This window comes from Leiobunum rupestre, chromosome 4 (genome assembly GCF_980474605.1).
Source record: "Leiobunum rupestre chromosome 4, qqLeiRupe1.1.hap1, whole genome shotgun sequence".
NCBI lineage: Eukaryota > Metazoa > Arthropoda > Arachnida > Opiliones > Sclerosomatidae > Leiobunum > Leiobunum rupestre.
The window spans coordinates 10,511,469-10,525,601 of record NC_143387.1 but is presented as its reverse complement, the minus strand read 5'-3'; the positions used below and the strand labels follow the sequence as shown (position 1 = coordinate 10,525,601).

The 14,133-nt window shown below is 40.6% G+C and overlaps 9 non-coding genes across 9 annotated transcripts; all 9 read right to left on the bottom strand.

Moving 5' to 3' along the window:
- Positions 1 to 11,745: 11,745 nt before the first annotated feature.
- TRNAA-AGC (transfer RNA alanine (anticodon AGC)) lies at positions 11,746 to 11,818 on the bottom strand. Its single transcript has one exon. It is a non-coding gene; the product is annotated as a tRNA-Ala (tRNA).
- Positions 11,819 to 11,881: 63 nt separating this feature from the next.
- Positions 11,882 to 11,954, bottom strand: TRNAA-AGC (transfer RNA alanine (anticodon AGC)). The gene has a single exon. It is a non-coding gene; the product is annotated as a tRNA-Ala (tRNA).
- Positions 11,955 to 12,154: 200 nt separating this feature from the next.
- On the bottom strand, positions 12,155 to 12,227 carry TRNAA-AGC (transfer RNA alanine (anticodon AGC)). Its single transcript has one exon. It is a non-coding gene; the product is annotated as a tRNA-Ala (tRNA).
- Positions 12,228 to 12,291: 64 nt separating this feature from the next.
- TRNAA-AGC (transfer RNA alanine (anticodon AGC)) lies at positions 12,292 to 12,364 on the bottom strand. The gene has a single exon. It is a non-coding gene; the product is annotated as a tRNA-Ala (tRNA).
- A 63-nt stretch (positions 12,365 to 12,427) lies between these two features.
- TRNAA-AGC (transfer RNA alanine (anticodon AGC)) lies at positions 12,428 to 12,500 on the bottom strand. The gene has a single exon. It is a non-coding gene; the product is annotated as a tRNA-Ala (tRNA).
- A 199-nt stretch (positions 12,501 to 12,699) lies between these two features.
- Positions 12,700 to 12,772, bottom strand: TRNAA-AGC (transfer RNA alanine (anticodon AGC)). Its single transcript has one exon. It is a non-coding gene; the product is annotated as a tRNA-Ala (tRNA).
- Positions 12,773 to 13,245: 473 nt separating this feature from the next.
- TRNAA-AGC (transfer RNA alanine (anticodon AGC)) lies at positions 13,246 to 13,318 on the bottom strand. Its single transcript has one exon. It is a non-coding gene; the product is annotated as a tRNA-Ala (tRNA).
- A 201-nt stretch (positions 13,319 to 13,519) lies between these two features.
- TRNAA-AGC (transfer RNA alanine (anticodon AGC)) lies at positions 13,520 to 13,592 on the bottom strand. The gene has a single exon. It is a non-coding gene; the product is annotated as a tRNA-Ala (tRNA).
- A 336-nt stretch (positions 13,593 to 13,928) lies between these two features.
- TRNAA-AGC (transfer RNA alanine (anticodon AGC)) lies at positions 13,929 to 14,001 on the bottom strand. Its single transcript has one exon. It is a non-coding gene; the product is annotated as a tRNA-Ala (tRNA).
- Positions 14,002 to 14,133: the final 132 nt, after the last annotated feature.

Genomic DNA, 14,133 nt, shown 5'->3' with positions numbered 1-14,133 from the left:
ATTTTTTCCTTTGGTCTATCCCTCTTTGGGTTTGAGTTTTTAACTTCCTTAGTAACTCGCATTTTGGTTTCCTCCGGCGAATAATGCTATTTACCAAAAGTCTGCGATATTTTGTACAAGAATTGCACCAATTTTTAGTCTGCAAATAAATTTTCTTCTGTTGCTTACGTTGACTCAGAACTACTTCACAGGAATTCGAATGAACTGCGTCGTCGAATATGCTTTTATAGCCAGATGTTTTCTCCATTTTTACAAAATGATTTATAAGTTCCTCTTGGAAAAATCCAGTGCAGAGTGGAAATAAATTTACGGTGTTAAGAATGTTAATCAATTTATCTACACAAGTGATGTCCGGCAGTGATTTTATTAATGTATGATTCTCGGTGATAACCTTCCCACGAACCTCATGATCTTACAGACAGAATGATTTTGTGATTAATCCTTTTTCTATGTTTTGATTCGTTAAAGCAATACCATTATCGATAATCGTTAATAGCAATTTTTTAGGAATACATTTTCCAGCAAGGGATTGAGACGTGACTAGTTTACTAAATGCAGACTTCTCATTTAAAACACCGAATATATGGTTAGTGCTTTCTACAATCATGGTTGAATTAAGAACAACTTCTTCGGCTCCATCTTCAACTAGCTCAATGCTTTCTGCTAAAATACTTGATAAGTCTAGATCTCCACCATTAGTTTCTGTACTACTAATTGACTGCGATGTTTTGTCTAATAGCGATGGCCATGACCGACTCTATAATTGAAAAATACAACACTCATGAATATAGCTTTGTATTATTTTTAAATCTGATAATAGCTATTCCAACTTACCATAAGATTTAAAGTGTCTGGAGTTTCTTCAAATGGTATAGGATTTGGATATTCAGTAGTAGGTCCATTGCCTCCCACAAAATGCTCGCTGCATAAATAATAAGATTTTTTCGCGACTTTACTAATGTCTAACTGATTGTCAAAACGACCACAGGCCACGATCCACTTTTTGCATTTGTCTAATTCTTTTTTCGGTCGAGGAAATGGTATAAAATTAGGACAAGGCTTAACGCGATCAGAGTTATTAAGACATAACGAAAACATACACCGCTTCGTTTTCGGCATTTTAACGTAAAATATTTAATGCTCCAAAATAATTTGAAAGTTTTCCTAAGGAAATTTAATTTTAAAATTATTTAAAAAAGAAATAACTACTAAAAACTAGCGAACGAACTGAGCAGCAGGAAAATTGGAAGCCATTTTAGAATTTGACGATCACGTGGAACAAACGACCTTGAGCGCCTCCTAAGGAACGTCTCAAGCTGATTGAAGCGCGGGGAGATAAAATTAGTATAGTTGAAGGCTAGCGAATTCCGGTCCTCTTAAAAATCCACTGTCCATGCATATAGCAATCGGGGGTGTTTGATTTTTGGTGGCAAATAGCGTAGCCGCGCGGCCAAAGCTATTTCCCACGGACACGAACCGTGCCCCCACTTTCGGTGGCAAATAGTCTCGCCAATGATGGAGGCTATTTTCCACCCTAAATCTGAAGTTTTTTCGTTTCGGTGGTAAAATGTCTTCGCCGCGCGTTCCGTGCTATTTGCCACCGAAAGTCGGGCTTCCATTTTAATACTAAATACAGAAATCCGCTTTAATAATACGATTATTATTAATTTCAGTTTATTATAAATGTATGGTTTTTTATTTCTGGCTACTAGAAGCATCGGTTTATAAGGAAATTAAAGTAGGGGTCGTCTGTAAAGAAAAACATGCTTCATGATATTTTTAAATATAAAAAACAGGGACCTTGTTTCTAAAATACGTGAGATTTTTAAAGGTTTATCATTAGAAAGTGTTCGTTTTTCTGGGGCTGTTCATATAGACCCAAAAGCTACCATATATTTTTGATAAAATTATCATTTATCAGCTGATTTTATTTTGAAATAAATGTTTTGAGGGTGGGAATTCTTCATTATCTTAAGTAGTCAAGTTGGGGTGGTTTTTAAAGACTTAGTTGTTGCTGTTGGTATTATCTGTTACCCATAAGAAAGGGTTTGATCAAAATCTGAAAATTGATAATCAAAAATTTAACCGATCAAATCTTGATTAAAATTCGATGAACGGCTTGGTTCGTCGATTTAAAAAAACACACATATTTGACGTATGAGTATTTATCTAGAAATGTAGGGGTTGTTCATATAGAACGAAATGTTACGATATGTATTATTTTTAATCAATTATCGATAAATTAACATTCAAATGTTTCTTGAACTATAAGATTGGGGCGCTTAACTAAATGATCATTAGGGGTCGTCTATAAAGATTTCTTACTTTGTACTTCTATTCGAAATATTATATTTCCGAGCTTACGTAAGCGTTTATTTGGCTTTATTCGGATTGCCGTCTTATATTTCACGATACACACAGGGGTTTTCCATACAAACCGAAAATTGACCTATTTTAACATTACTTTCTTTAATTGTCTGCCAGTTGGTCATTTTAGATAATCCAGTAACAATATCTATAATATGTTTGTCCTGTATGTTGTATGTTTGTATGGAAGGATGTATGTATGTCTGTCCCTTTAATAACTTTTAAACGCTGCTAGGTAGCATGCTGAAATTTTCACCACGTTCCCGACTTTCTTTTTCTAACTCAACGCCACTCTGATGACCTTGCTGTCACCTTCTGTGCCCCCAAGTGACTTCCTTGCGACTTAAGTATCGTTTAGGTTAGGTGAGGTGATAGTTGATAGATGAAAGGTACGGTGATTGGTAAAAGGTAATAGATGAGGTACAGGTGATATCAAAAGTAAGTATGAGAAGCGGCCATCTTCTAGATTTTGGAGAGGCATCTAATTTTCAAATTGATCATTCAGGGATTATCAATAGCAAATAACGTTTCATTGGATGTTTATAGCAAGATAGATAGAGTCAAACTAAATAGAACTACTTTCTTATCTTAAATTTTCATTTTGAAACCGGTTTTACTGGTGTCAATGGACGTCTTGCAGAAGACAAAGATAGAAAAGTCCACTTATCCTATTTACGTCTGGTGAAGTGATGGGTGATAGGTGTGAGGTGATAGTTGAAGTGATATCTAATAGGTGTGAGGTTATAGGTAAGGTGATAGGTGATAGGTTTGAGGTAATAGGTGATAGGTTTGAGGTAATAGGTGATAGGTGAAGTGTGATGCGATAGGTGAGCTAAGGTGATAAGTATCAGGTTATAGGTAATACGTGAGAGTTAGTGAGGTGAAATGAGGTGAGGTAATAAGTGATAGGTGATAGGTTTGAGATGTGAGGTGATTGGATGTGAGGTGATGTGATAATGATGTTTTTTTAGATGTTAAATAGGTTTTTTTTTTGCCCTATAAATAACAATTTTAGTTATTATTCCATACTCTCCGCACAGCCCGGACGACCCTTAAGGGGCCCCTTCTTCATTCTCTAGCCAAGAGCCCCAAAAGGAGGCAGTACCGACATTTTTTCATTACGCGAAACTCTTGATGGGCGAAAGCTGGTAAAAAGGCTTGTCTGTTATAACGAAGGCTATTTTACTAGGGTATGAATCAAGTGCGGAAGGCCACGGCAGTGGCGTAGCTAGCATGGGTGACACCCGGGGCGGATATCATGGTGGGTCACTTACTAGTCTCTAGTTTGTGTAAGTTTCTATTTTTTCACGGTCGGGTGTCACCGAATGGTCGGAGTGTGCAATAACTGGTGGCTTTACCGGGGAGTCGGGGTCCGGCTCTTGTAACCCAGCACGGGCGGTGGCGCACTGGGAGATGTTAGCTCCGTCCAAATGGTCCTATCTCCACCTCCGACTTCGGTCCGGTGTGGGCTGGTAACTGGGCTTCGGCCCAGGCTAACGGAGAGGGGCCGGGCAAACTTTCCGTCTCGGCGGATTGCGTTGCCTTTTGGAGTTCCACCGGGATATCCGGTGCCAGCTGTGCCGGGTTATGCGGTCTGCTGTGTGCCCGCCGTTCCCCTTTAGGCGCTCTTTCCAATGGGCTTGGCTCTCTACCTTTCTAGGTAGGGTGTTGGCTGGCGTTTCCAGAGCATCCGCTCTTATTCCCACTGCTGTGTGTGAAGTGGCGAGTTGGTCGGCCCATTGCTGCACCTTCTGCTGGGTTGAGCGGCTTGCGTCGAAGGTGCGACCATCAGTAGTAGGGTGATAATAATGGTGGTTCTATGCATACACATTTTAAATTGTAAAGTCATTTTTAACAGAGCTCCAACTTATTTGGCGTCTATAACTTAAAATTATAGAGAGTAATATTTCCATTTACTAATTTAATTGCCCTTTTGGATATTTTCTGAATTTAGTAAATATTTAAAGTAAGTTTATTGGTCAGGCGAGCGAGGTGTTCGGCTTAAATAATATTCAAAATTGATTTTCAAGGGCCACACCGACGTTTAAAAGTATCTGGGTAAAAATTCAATAACTTCTCTTGAGTATTTTCGCACTTTTTCTAAATATTTCGAAAGAGAAACCCGAGGAGCAGATCACCCTCACATGACTAAATCATGATTAAATATAGCTAAAATCAAATCTTTAGCTTTAGCTGTACAAAAGTTAAAAATTATTAATACATTATTAAATTTTAAATTATAATTATTACGACACCCGGCAACAGAGTGACCTGCATCTCGGAAAACCTCTAAAATTCAAACGACAACTTTCCACTTAAATAGCCGCCGTCAGTTCCGTTAAAATTCAGTGACATTTTTAGTATAGGAAAAATCTAAGATGACCAACAGCCGCGTAGAAATTGAATTTCATAGACTTAGTTCAATTATTTCACTAGATCAAAGATAATTTTATTATCGGAAATCGGATTCCAGGCATAGTTGCGTACCTATCGTTTTTGGGCCCCCTAACTTCAAGGGCCAGCTGGACCGTCGCTACACCACTGCCTACCCTTACGAAAATGACTTGATCCAATTTTGGAAATTGGATCCAATTTGTATCAAGCTGTATCCTAAAGGGATCAAATAAGGATCAACTATTTCTTGATAAAATAATCTTTATCAGATTTGGATCCAAAAAAATCTGTTAACTAAGAACTGGATCCAAGTTTGTTCAAAATTGGTTTGATCCAATAGCATTAGCTCCAAATTTGGATCAAAATTAATTTGATCAAATAAAATTATATCAAATTTAGATCCAAAAAATCTTAACTAAGAATTGTATCCAAATTTAGATCCAAATTAATTTGATCAAATAAAATTGTATGAAATTTAGATCCAAAAAATCTTTTAAATAAAAATTGAATCCAAGTTTTATCCAAATTAATTTTATCAAATAAAACTGCATCAAATTTGGATCCAAAAATTCTTTTACTTAAGAATTGGATCCAAGTTTAATCTAAATGGTTTTGATCAAATAGCATTGGATAAAATTAATTTTTTTCAAATAAAATTGTATCAAATTCGGATCCAAAAATCTTTTAACTAAGAATTGAATCCAAGTTTGATCCAAATTAATTTGGTCAAATAAAATTGTATCAAATTTTGATCCAAAAAAATCTTTTAACTAAGAATTGGATCCAAGTTTTATCCAAATAGGTTTGGTCAAATAAAATTGTATAAAATTGAGATCCAAAAAATCATTAACTAAGAATTGGATCCAAGTTTCATCCAAATTAATTTGATCAAATAAACTTCGAAACAAATTTGGATCCAAGTTTCATCCAAATTAATTTGATCAAATAAAATTCGAAACAAATTTTAATCCAATTGATATTTAACCGGGACACTTTCTTGAAATCGTGTATGGAATCTTGTACGGTGTTGTCATCTACCACCAGCGGTTAGACACACTGAGAATAACTAAAGCCGGTGGCTTAAATATATTATTTCTAAAATAGATGACGGCACCGTATAATGATAAATGACAGCCGCCCGAAGTGTTTCTAGAAAGTGGTCCCAACCGTGACACCATAGCGGATATCAATTGAGTGTTCAAGAATCTAGAGTATATATTCCTAACTCAATGGTATAAATATAATTATAGAAGGCAATAGGATATTATATGACTACTTTTTATGTCTGACGAGACCGCCAGAAGCATATCGATCTCAGTAAATATATTTTTATTTCAATGGTTAAATTTATCGAACAGCTGGCAACATTTTGATAAAACTCTACAGCATAGAAATCCGAATGTAACAAGAACGATTTTTGCAATGGACCACGTGCCGATTTGAAACTGACGGATTAGTCAGTAACGCCCAAGGCTAGTATATAAAAGGTAGCCTCGTTTGAGTGGTTTTCGTTTACGCGTCGTCTTATTTTAACTCTGTTCCCTGCCTTCAACACTCTAGTCGGTTCTCTAATAGTTAGCCTTCTTAAAGTTGCAGTGACCTCACTCGGTTCTGGCCAATTACATTTGTTTGTTTTATTTAATCTACCATCTAAGCGGAACCAGGGGTAAAAACCAGGGATTTGGGTGGGGATATAATTCCTTGTTTTTGTTAATTTTTATGCTATATTTACCTCAAATATTTTCGTTTACCGGGGTTTGAGCACGTGATGCACGTGCCGTATTTTGATCAGTTTCTTTATTTTAGGCCAAAGTAGACGACGTTTGGCAGATATCGTAGGTTTCCTAAGTTTTTGGCCTAAAAATTAGCTTTTCATTATAGTACCTTATCATTTCTTGGAATGATTTGTTATGTATGTAAGAACTTTTTCGTTCTCGTCCCTTTGGCCATGTTTAATTATCGTATGTGCTTCACTGTGGGCTACTCTCACAGCTAAGTGAAAAGTGTAGTATCTGCTGTAAATGTTATTTAAAGATATTCATGCCACTAAAATTACCTATTTTTCAAAGTATTGATTACCACCCAGATTCCGCACTTAAAATGCTGGTCCCAGTCTATATCCGAATCTCATTGGATCCCGACCGGATCCAAGTCTCATTGGATCAAAAGCTGGTCCAAACCTAATTGGATCCAAATCTCTTTGAATGCCAATTGGATCCAAATCTCATAGGATCAAGTACGGATCCAAATCTTATTGGATCCAAACTGGATCCAATTCTCATTATATTAAGAGCTAATCCAAATCTAATTGGATCAAGAGCGAGTCCCGATCGGATCCAAATATCCTTAGATCCAGTCGGGATGTACTAAGTACATAAGAAAAGTAGTGGCGATGAGCCAAAAAAAATTCCTCGGTCGATGGATGGTTTTTTTAACAGACCCCGGAATTTAGAAAAGTCGTAGTAGGCCTTGGAGATAAGTTAGAACTTGGAAAAAAGGTATGTAAAGGGTTTTTTTTTTCTTATTTATATTTATTTGTCAAGATATTAAAATAATAGTAATATTTTTATGTATATTATTAGGGAAATATGGTTGACCAACCCAAATTAGGCCCAACATTTCCTGTAGACTTACGTTAGTAAATTATGATGATGCATTTTTTACAACTGATGTCGATGAAGTTAGATTGGTTTTTTGGAAGTAACAGAAGTTGTGCTCGATTGTTTTTACGTGGCATTTTAAATCGTCGAGGCCTAATGGCAGAATTAACTATGACGTAATTTTCATGATAACTAACAACTAGTTTCAACCAGTTATAAACTACCACGGTACCACCAAGGCTTAGAGATTAGTTCGAATGAAATAGTGGGTTAAATTCTATTCAAAATAAAACACCGTGACAATAAAAACCTTTAAAATATAAATCGTGATTAAAATTAAGTAACACGACTTTGAAAATTATTTAAAAAAATTTAAAAACCGGGTGACGCCATTATACGTGTTTACTGACCTCGGAAAAATACTTTTTCTAACCTCTATTCTGATTAGTGACCTCTATTTTTACCGTCGTCTGCCTAACGTCTGCTTCCAAAATTTCATGGAATGCACGGGAAGGCTCATAATTAAGCTAAGTAGTACACTTCTTGTTCCATTTATATATTTCTGGTGTTATTGTTAATATACAATGAGCAAAGTTAAAACTTTATTTAAAGTTATTAAATATAGTCCAGACCACACATTGCTTCATAATTTTACTTTAAATACGTCCTGACCCTCCACCAGTTGACTATATTTGTTTTTGGTGGCTGAAGGTCGTCTTTCAAATATTTCAGCAGTTCCAAACCATGTGGTAATTTTGCCAGTCGCTTGGGGTAAAAGGCGTATATGCTTCCGTTATCCTCATGGGCGGCGGTTGAAGTAGAAGGAACTGGACTATGTTTGTAAAATGTGTTGAATACATTTAGAACCTGAGATTTAACGGATTTAACGTGACTTTTGTCGTAGTTGGCTTGTATTAAATCAATTTTCAACGTTGGGTACAAAACTAAGAAAACAGAACGATGTTCGAATGACGTCAACTATTTGTGACAATGAATAACCATTCAGCTGTAATTACGATTAACGTTTCTCCAACTAGCGAACAAAAAGTAACACTACAATATCTCCCAAAACATTATTGGTAAATTTCTCCTGCCTCCTACTTTTGCGCACATTGTATAATAAAATATTTACAAAACAGAAAAATGACCGGTGCTTAATATGGCATCAATAAATGATATAATCGTTGAGCCGGTTCCACGTTTTTACATCGACGGACAATGACGCCGTCGCCGCAACGCCGACACCATTTACGGCACTGCACCTAGGTCCTTACGCCGACGAAGGTGTACGCCGTATGTTCCTACGCCGACGGATGTGTACGTCGTATTTCCTTCCAACGACGTACAAAAGGACGGCTTCGACGAATTGGTGTAAACGAGTCGGTGCAAAACACGTCGTCGTAAAAACCAACGGCGTACCGACACGATACCGTGATATAATCGCTCAGCCATAAGAGAAAGTCCCTGGATTAAAAGAATTGAGGCTATAGCGTCATTATAACCAAACACTTTGTAATTTCGGATTTTAGAGGAGGACGCAGTATTTGACATTTGAGAAACAGTACCGACAAAAAAAGGTGTACTACTATTGCAATTGGAGTCCAAGCCACAGGGCTTATTAAATTTCTGAAGAATCAATCATTAAAATCATATCCTACTAACAAGTATATTTCATCTAGTTAAAAATTTTCGTACCAACCGCCATCCAAAAGGCGTCGATATTAAAAGCCTCCTGTTAAGACAGGAGTTTGTCATGTAGCAGATTTCAGTAATAATGAACATTAACTAGTAATATTTTAGGGCAGTGGTGTTTTCAGCGGCGACAACGTATAGCAGCCGATTAGAGCTCCCCGGAAGATGTCTTTATATGGCTTATTCATCATGTCTTGGCAGTTGGCTTACAATTACCTCAATCACTGACCCACCAAAATACACTAATAAATTATACAAAAAAGTAAAAATATTCCCTCAAAGCATACACTTTCAAAACAAAGTCATCAATTCGTCAACACGAAAGTTTAAACCTTTTTCCCGAAAAACTCGGACTTCTGACGATTTGACCATCGGCTAGGTATATTTTTGATGAAAGGGTTTAAAAGAAAGCTTGGGAGCCCCGTGACAGCTATTAAGTAAGGGAAGGAGGGATCACTTAGGACAGCGACCGAGCTGGTTGCAAGAAATGGGCGCCATGTTGCGAACCCCCGATCCTGAGGGGAAATTTTTTTAGACGGGGGGCTGAGTTAAATTATGGTACGCCTGAGCAGGAGAGTTTGGGCTGTGGTCTATACGGTGGAAAAGTTTCGGCATTATCTGGAGCGGCGGTAATTTACGGTGATCTCTGATCATCAGGGTCCAAGTGGTGTAGTCGGGCCAGGGCGGGGCAGGGCGTCGCCCCGCTGCTTTTTTCAAAGGCCGGGCGCCGCCCCACCTTGGTTTTTCCATTTTGCAAAGACGCGCCCTGCCTCTTTTTACAACTTGCTTCTATTTCGTAAATCATTTTTCTCAAATAAAGGCTGTGAGAATCTTATATATAATCTTCAATGTTTGTGTGGGTGTGTATTTGTGTGTTTGTGGCTTCCGTGGACCGATCGACGACCGTCCCCCAATTTTACTCCCCCCTCGCTCTCGGTCTCTCGCTCTCTCTTGAACCCGTCCGGTTGCCCCCCCCCCCTGCGTTTTCGCCCTCCCTCAAGAACAAACTCAAAGTTAGCTCTCCCAAAAGTTATTAGGGAAAAATCGTCAGAACGAAATAAATATACGAAGTTTTCTGAAGAAGGTTTTGTTATGGTGCCGTACTTTATTACGTACAAATCAAAAATACCCCGGGCGAAGCTGGTTATTAAAGGTAGTTTATTATAAATTTTGACCGCAGGAAAATAGCATAATAGTTTCAAATAGTTACCTAGATACGGCCAGCTTCTATCACGCTAAAAATCGAAGTTGGACGTACATTAATAGCGGCCGGTACAGCCAACTTCGATTACGCGCGAAATCGATGTTGGCCGTACCCAAGTTGCGCCCCGGTTCTTTTTTTTAGGACTACACCACTGATCAGGGACTGTGTTGGCTCCTTCAGTTGAAAGACAAGAAGAGTCGGTTGATGAGATGGGCCCTTCGGCGATAAGAGTTTTTACCGTTCGCAATATGAAATCGAAAGGGGAAGGAGAAAGTGGTCGTGGATGCCTTGTCTCGTTGTCCTCTGGGTTCCGGTGAAGGGGTCAATATTGTCCTGAGGTGGGGTGTATTAATTCCATGGTTTGTAATGAGGCTAATACCGGAGGGGTCATGTGGCCGGTTTCCTTGGATGAGATAAGGGAGGCTCAGAAGCGGGACCCTTTTTGGGTAGAAGTTCGCGGTCGGCTGGAACGTGGGTTGGAACCTGATAAAAGGGCCTAAGAGGTGAGGGAGGATTCTTTATTTCGGCGGACTGAGGGTTTTAAACCAGCAAAGATAGGGATTCCTTCGGCAGTTCTTGTATCCTTGTTGCGTGCTGTTCACGATCATCCATTATCTGGTCATCGGGGGCGTACGGCTACCTACGAGAAGTTGGCTGCTAGATATTTTCACCTTAAGCTATATACTGTGGTACAGGAATATGTGCGTTCTTGCGAGATTTGTCAGCAGTGTAAACCCCTGAATGCGAATAAGTCGGGCTTAATGGTGCCCTCTACTAAGCTTTTTCCAGGGGATTTGGTGGGTATCGACATGATGGGTCCTCTTCCCGTGACCAAGAATCAGAATAGATTTTTGGTGGTGATCGATCGTCGACTATTTCACTAAATATGTCGAGATTTTTCCTATGCGAAATATTACGGCTATATCGGTGGGTAAGGCTTTAGCCCAACATGTGCCTCGACATGGTACGATGAGGACGTTACTGTTGGATAATGGTCCTCAGTTTATTTCGGGGCTATGGAAGAATGTTTGCCGACTCCTGAGGATTAGGCCTAAGTTAACTACGACGTATCATCCTCAGTCTAATCTCAAGGAGCGGGTCAACAGGGTTCTGGGGGAGATGTTCCGTATTTATGTGGGGAATTGCCATACTAAATGGGATGAGAATCTGCCTTTCAATCAGTTGGCCATCAATAATGCTGTCCATACCTCGACGGGATTTTCTCCGTTTTATTTAAACCACGGTCATGAACCAGCCTCGCCTTGTGACAATCTGAGCTACGCCCCCTGTATACCCTATATATTAAATGATTGATCGACTAAGACCGCCGTTCCGAAAATTACAATTTAGTTGGAGGCGCCGGGTATCGATCCAGGTACCTCTCGCACGCTAAGCGAGCGCTCTACCATCTGAGCTACGCCCCCTGTATACCCTATATATTAAATGATTAGTCGACTAAGACCGCCATTCCGAAAATTTCAATTTGGCTGGAGGCGCCGGGTGTCGATCCCGGTTCCTCTCGCAAGCTAAGCGAGCGCTCTACCAACTGAGCTACGCCCCCCGTAACACTATATATTAAATGATTGATCGACTAAGACCGCCATTCCGAAAATTTCAATTTGGCTGGAGGCGCCGGGTGTCGATCCCGGTTCCTCTCGCAAGCTAAGCGAGCGCTCTACCATCTGAGCTACGCCCCCCGCAACACTATATATTAAATGATTGATCGACTAAGACCGCCGTTCCGAAAATTTCAATTCGGTTAGAGGCGCCGGGTATCGATCCCGGTACCTCTCGCAAGCTAAGCGAGCGCTCTACCATCTGAGCTACGCTCCCTGTATACCCTATATATTAAATGATTGATCGACTAAGACTGCCGTTCCGAAAATTTCAATTTAGTTGGAGGCGCCGGGTATCGATCCCGGTACCTCTCGCATGCTAAGCGAGCGCTCTACCATCTGAGCTACGCCCCCTGTATACCCTATATATTAAATGATTAGTCGACTAAGACCGCCATTCCGAAAATTTCAATTTGGTTGGAGGCGCCGGGTGTCGATCCCGGTTCCTCTCGCATGCTAAGCGAGCGCTCTACCATCTGAGCTACGCCCCCCGTAACACTATATATTAAATGATTGATCGACTTAGACCGCCGTTCCGAAAATTTCAATTTAGTTGGAGGCGCCGGGTATCGATCCCGGTACCTCTAGCATGCTAAGCGAGCGCTCTACCATCTGAGCTACGCCCCCCGTAACACTATATATTAAATGATTGATCGACTAAGACCGCCGTTCCGAAAATTTCAATTCGGTTGGAGGCGCCTGGTATTGATCCCGGTACCTCTCGCATGCTAAGCGAGCGCTCTACCATCTGAGCTACGCCCCTGTAAACACTATATATTAAATGATTGATCGACTTAGACCGCCGTTCCGAAAATTTCAATTTAGTTGGAGGCGCCGGGTATCGATCCCGGTACCTCTCGCATGCTAAGCGAGCGCTCTACCATCTGAGCTACGCCCCCCGTAACACTATATATTAAATGATTGATCGACTAAGACCGCCGTTCCGAAAATTTCAATTCGGTTGGAGGCGCCTGGTATTGATCCCGGTACCTCTCGCATGCTAAGCGAGCGCTCTACCATCTGAGCTACGCCCCTGTAAACCCTATATAATAAATGATTGATCGACTAAAACCGCCGTTCCGAAAATTTCAATTCGGTTAGATGCGCCGGGTATCGATCCCGGTACTTCTCGCACGCTAAGCGAGCGCTCTACCATCTGAGCTACGCCCCCTGTATACCCTATATTTTAAATGATTAGTCAACTAAGACCGCCATTCCGAAAATTTCAATTTGGTTGGAGGCGCCGGGTATCGATCCCGGTACCTCTCGCATGCTAAGCGAGCGCTCTACAATTTGAGCTACGCCGCCTGTATACCCTATATATTAAATGATTGATCGACTAAGACCGCCGTTCCGAAAATTTCAATTTAGTTGGAGGCGCCGGGTATCGATCCCGGTACCTCTCGCATGCTAAGCGAGCGCTCTACCATCTGAGCTACGCCCCCTGTATACCCTATATTTTAAATGATTAGTCAACTAAGACCGCCATTCCGAAAATTTCAATTTGGTTGGAGGCGCCGGGTATCGATCCCGGTACCTCTCGCATGCTAAGCGAGCGCTCTACAATTTGAGCTACGCCGCCTGTATACCCTATATATTAAATGATTGATCGACTAAGACCGCCGTTCCGAAAATTTCAATTTAGTTGGAGGCGCCGGGTATCGATCCCGGTACCTCTCGCATGCTAAGCGAGCGCTCTACCATCTGAGCTACGCCCCCCGTAACACTATATATTAAATGATTGATCGACTAAGACCGCCGTTCCGAAAATTTCAATTCGGTTGGAGGCGCCTGGTATTGATCCCGGTACCTCTCGCATGCTAAGCGAGCGCTCTACCATCTGAGCTACGCCCCCCGTAACACTATATATTAAATGATTGATCGACTAAGACCGCCGTTCCGAAAATTTCAATTCGGTTGGAGGCGCCTGGTATTGATCCCGGTACCTCTCGCATGCTAAGCGAGCGCTCTACCATCTGAGCTACGCCCCCTGTATACCCTATATATTAAATGATTGATCGACTAAGACCGCCATTCCGAAAATTTCAATTTGGTTGAAGGCGCCGGGTATCGATCCCGGTACCTCTCGCATGCTAAGCGAGCGCTCTACCATCTGAGCTACGCCCCCTGTATACCCTATATATTAAATGATTAGTCAACTAAGACCGCCATTCCGAAAATTTCAATTTGGTTGGAGGCGCCGGGTATCGATCCCGGTACCTCTCGCATGCTAAGCGAGCGCTCTACCTTCTGAGCTACG